Consider the following 6,000-nt stretch of genomic DNA (forward strand, 5'->3'; position numbering starts at 1 on the left):
GACAAGCAAAAGTTGAGAGAGTTCAGCACCACCAAACCACCTTTACAACAAATGCTAAAGGATCTGCTCTAGGCAAGAAACACAGAGAAGGAAAAGACCTATAATAACGAACCCAAAACAATTTAGAAAATGGGAATAGGAACATACATATCGATAATTACCTTAAATGTAAATGGACTAAATGCTCCCACCAAAAGACACAGATTAGCTGAATGGATACAAAAACAAGACCCTTATATATGCTGTCTACAAGAGACCCACTTCAGACCTAGACACACATACAGACTGAAAGTAAGGGGATGGAAAAAGGTATTCCATGCAAATGGAAACCAAAAGAAAGCTGGAGTAGCAATTCTCATATCAGACAAAATAGACTTTAAAATAAGTACTATTAAAAGAGACAAAGAAGGACACTACATAATGATCAAGGGATCGATCCAAGAAGAAGATATAACAATTGTAAATATTTATGCACCCAACATAGGAGCACCTCAATACATAAGGCAAATACTAACAGCCATAATAGGGGAAATCGACAGTAACACATTCATAGTAGGGGACTTAAACACCCCACTTTCACCCATGGACAGATCATCCAAAATGAAAATAAATAAGGAAACACAAGCTTTAAATGATACATTAAACAAGATGGACTTAATGGATATTTATAGGACACTTCATCCAAAAACAACAGAATACACATTTTTCTCAAGTGTTCATGGAACATTCTCCAGGATAGATCATATCTTGGGTCACAAATCAAGCCTTGGTAAATTTAAGAAAATTGAAATTGTATCAAGTATCTTTTCTGACCACAACGCCATGAGACTAGATATCAATTACAGGAAAAGATCTGTAAAAAATACAAACACATGGAGGCTAAACAATACACTGCTAAATAATGAAGTGATCACTGAAGAAATCAAAGAGGAAATAAAAAAATACCTAGAAACAAATGACAATGGAGACACAACGACCCAAAACCTATGGGATGCAGCAAAAGCAGTTCTAAGGGGGAAGGTTATAGCAATACAAGCCTACCTTAAGGAGCAGGAAACATCTCGAATAAACAACCTAACCTTGCACCTCAAGCAATTAGAGAAAGAAGAAAAAAAAAATCCCAAAGCTAGCAGATGGAAAGAAATCATAAAAATCAGATCAGAAATAAGTGAAAAAGAAATGAAGGAAACAATAGCAAAGATCAATAAAACTAAAAGCTGGTTCTTTGAGAAGATAAACAAAATAGATAAACCACTAGCCAGACTCATCAAGAAAAAAAGGGAGAAGACTCAAATCAATAGAATTAGAAATGAAAAAGGAGAGGTAACAACTGACACTGCAGAAATAAAAAAGATCATGAGAGATTACTACAAGCAACTCTATGCCAATAAATTGGACAATCTGGAAGAAATGGACAAATTCTTAGAAATGCACAACCTGCCAAGACTGAATCAGGAAGAAATAGAAAATATGAACAGACCAATCACAAGCACTGAAATTGAAACTGTGATTAAAAATCTTCCAACAAACAAAAGCCCAGGACCAGATGGCTTCCCAGGCGAATTCTATCAAACATTTAGAGAAGAGATAACACCTATCCTTCTCAAATTCTTCCAAAATATAGCAGAGGGAGGAACACTCCTAAACTCCTTCTACGAGGCCACCATCATCTTGATACCAAAACCAGACAAGGATGCCACAAAGAAAGAAAACTACAGGCCAATATCACTGATGAACATAGATGCAAAAATCCTCAACAAAATACTAGCAAACAGAATCCAACAGCACATTAAAAGGATCATACACCATGATCAAGTGGGGTTTATTCCAGGAATGCAAGGATTCTTCAATATACGCAAATCTATCAATGTGATAAACCATATTAACAAATTGAAGGAGAAAAACCATATGATCATCTCAATAGATGCAGAGAAAGCTTTTGACAAAAGTCAACGCCCATTTATGATAAAAGCCCTGCAGAAAGTAGGCATAGAGGGGACTTTTCTCCACATAATAAAGGCCATATATGACAAGCCCACAGCAAACATCATCCTCAATGGTGAAAAACTGAAAGCATTTCCACTAAGATCAGGAACAAGACAAGGTTGCCCATTCTTACCACTCTTATTCAACATAGTTTTGGAAGTTTTAGCCACAGTAATTAGAGAAGAAAAGGAAATAAAAGGAATCCAAATTGGAAAAGAAGTAAAGCTGTCACTGTTTGCAGATGACATGATCCTATACATAGACAATCCTAAAGATGCTACCAGAAAACTACTAGAGCTAATCAATGAATTTGGTGAAGTGGCAGGATACAAAATTAATGTACAGAAATCTCTGGCATTCCTATATACTAATGATGAAAAATCTGAAAGTGAAATCAAGAAAACACTCTGATTTACCATTGCAACAAAAAGAATAAAATATCTAGGAATAAACCTACCTAAGGAGACAAAAGACCTGTATGCAGAAAATTATAAGACACTGATGAAAGAAATTAAAGATGATACAAATAGATGGAGAGATATACCATGTTCTTGGATTGGAAGAATCAACATTGTGAAAATGACTCTACTACCCAAAGAAATCTATAGATTCAATGCAATCCCTATCAAACTACCACTGGCATTTTTCACAGAAGTAGAACAAAAAATTTTGCAATTTGTATGGATACACAAAAGACCCCGAAAAGCAAAAGCAATCTTGAGAATGAAAAAAGGAACTGGAGGAATCAGGCTCCCTGACTTCAGACTATACTACAAAGCTACAGTTATCAAGACAGTATGGTACTGGCACAAAAACAGAAAGATAGATCAATGGGACAGGATAGAAAGCCTAGAGATAAACCCACGCACATATGGACACCTTATCTTTGATAAAGGTGGCAGGAATGTACAGTGGAGAAAGGACAGCCTCTTCAATATGTGGTGCTGGGAAAACTGGACAGGTACATGTAAAAGTATGAGATTAGATCACTCCCTAACACCATACACAAAAATAAGCTCAAAATGGATTAAAGACCTAAATGTAAGGCCAGAAACTTTCAAACTCTTAGAGGAAAACATAGGCAGAACACTCTATGACATAAATCACAGCAAGATCCTTTCTGACCCACCTCCTAGAGTAATGGAAATGAAAACAAAAATAAACAAATGGGACCTAATGAAACTTCAAAGCTTTTGCACAGCAAAGGAAACCATAAACAAGACCAAAAGACAACCCTCAGAATGGGAGAAAATATTTGCAAATGAAGCAACCGACAAAGGATTAATCTCCAAAATTTACAAGCAGCTCATGCAGCTCAATAACAAAAAACCAAACAACCCAATCCGAAAATGGGCAGAAGACCTAAATAGACATTTCTCCAAAGAAGATATACAGACTGCCAACAAACACATGAAAGAATGCTCAACATCATTAATCATTAGAGAAATGCAAATCAAAACTACAATGAGATATCACCTCACACCAGTCAGAATGGCCATCATCAAAAAATCTAGAAACAATAAATGCTGGAGAGGGTGTGGAGAAAAGGGAACACTCTTGCACTGCTGGTGGGAATGTGATTGGTTCAGCCACTATGGAGAACAGTATGGAGGTTCCTTAAAAAACTCCAAATAGAACTACCATATGACCCAGCAATCCCACTACTGGGCATATACCCTGAGAAAACCAAAATTCAAAAAGAGTCATGTACCAAAATGTTCATTGCAGCTCTATGTACAATAGCCCGGAGATGGAAACAACCTAAGTGCCCATCATCGGATGAATGGATAAAGAAGATGTGGCACATATATACAATGGAATATTACTCAGCCATAAAAAGAAACGAAATTGAGCTATTTGTAATGAGGTGGCTAGACCTAGAGTTTGTTATACAGAGTGAAGTAAGTCAGAAAGAAAAAGACAAATACCGTATGCACATATATGGAATTTAAGAAAAAAAATGTCATGAAGAACCTAGGGGTAAGGCAGGAGTAAAGACGCAGACCTTCTAGAGAACGGACTTGAGGTTATGGGGAGGGGGAAGGGTGAGCTGTGACAGGGCGAGAGAGAGTCATGGACATATACACACTAACAAACGTAGTAAGGTAGATACCTAGTGGGAAGCAGCCGCATGGCACAGGGATATTGGCTCGGTGCTTTGTGACAGCCTGGAGGGGTGGGGTAGGGAGGGTGGGAGGGAGGGAGATGCAAGACGGAAGACATATGGGAACATATGTTTATGTATGACTGATTCACTTTGTTATAAAGCAGAAACTAACACACCATTGTAAAGCAATTATACCCCAATAAAGATGTTAAAAAAAAAACAACACGGAAATAGAAACTATAAAAGGAACCAAATAGAAATTCTGGACATGAAAAGTACAATAAAAAAATGAACAAGCCACTAGAGGCTTTCAAACAACAAATGTGAGGAGGTAGAAACAAGAATAAACACACTTGAAGACAGGACATTTTAAATTCTTCAGTCTGAGGACCAGAAAGAAAAAAGAATGATCAAAAGTGAGTAGTACCTAAGAAACCTGTGGAACACACATATAAACGTATACATAATGGGAGTGCCAGAAAGAGAGGACGAAAAGAAAGAGGCATAAAGAATATTTGAATAATGGCTGAGACATTCCAAATTTGGTAAAAGACATGAAACTAGACATCCAAGATGCTCAATCAAGTCCCAAGTAAGATAAACACAAAGAGATACACACCAAGACACATTATACTCAAATTGTCAAAAGCCAAAGCCATAGCCAAAGAGAGAATCTAGAAATCAGTAAGAGAGAAGTAACTTGTCAAGTACAGGGGATCCTCAATAAAATTAACAACAAATTTCCCATCAGAAACCATGGAAGCCAGAGAGCAGTGTGAAGACATATGTAAAGTGCTCAAAGAAGTAAACCATCAATCAATAATTCTATATCCAACAAAATTGTTCTTCAGAAATGAGGGATAAATAAGATATTCCAGGATAAACAGAAGAATAGGGAGTTTGTTTTCTCTACAACAGTCCTAAAAAATGTTAAAAGGAGTCCTTCAGGCTGAAATAAAAGGACACTAGACATTAACTCAAAGCCAAATGATGAAATAAAGAATACTGGTAAAGATAATTAAATAAGTAAATATAAAAGCCACTGTTGTATTTTGGTTTGTAACTTTTTTGTATATGATTTAAAAGACAAAAGCATAAAACAGTAATTACAAAATCTGTCAATGGGCAGAATGTATAAAGATGTATGTTGTGACAATAAAAACATAAAGTGGAAGGGACTGAGCTGTAAAGGAGTTCAATTGTATACTACTGAGACTAATTTGTATACTATTGAACTAAGTTGGTATTAATTCAAAATATATTGTTAAAATTTAAGATAGTAACTGTAATTGCCAGAATAACCACTAAGAATATAAGTGTAAAATACACAGAAAAAGACAATGAGAACAGAATCAAAACAGTACACTAAATAAGACTGATTAAGCTCAAAAGAAGACCTAATGGAGGAAGTGAGGAACAAAAAAGATACAGAAAACAAATAAAACGGCAGACTGATTTGCTTATCAGTAATTACATTAAATGTAAATGAATCATAATCTCTAGTTCTTTATCTGGTAGAAAAGATAAAGAAAACAAGATCCAAAGAAAACAAGATATACTCTTCTAGTTACTCATTTTAGATCTAAGGACATATATAACTTGAAAATGAAAGAATAGAAAAAATCTCCATGCAAATATTAATCAAAAGAGATCAAATGTGGCTATACCAACAGAAAAGATAGACTTTAGGTCAAAAAGTGTTACAGGAGACAAAGAAGAACATTATATAATGGTAAAAGAGTCAATTCACCAAGAATATGTCACAATTATAAATACATATGCACCAAATATTATGAAGCAAACACTGACAGAATTGATGGGGAAAATGACAGCTCTACACTAATATTAGGAGACTTAAACACTGTATTAAACAACCAGACAAAAGATCAACAAGGAAACAGAGGATT

The sequence above is a fragment of the Pseudorca crassidens genome, chromosome 7 (assembly GCF_039906515.1).
Source record: "Pseudorca crassidens isolate mPseCra1 chromosome 7, mPseCra1.hap1, whole genome shotgun sequence".
NCBI lineage: Eukaryota > Metazoa > Chordata > Mammalia > Artiodactyla > Delphinidae > Pseudorca > Pseudorca crassidens.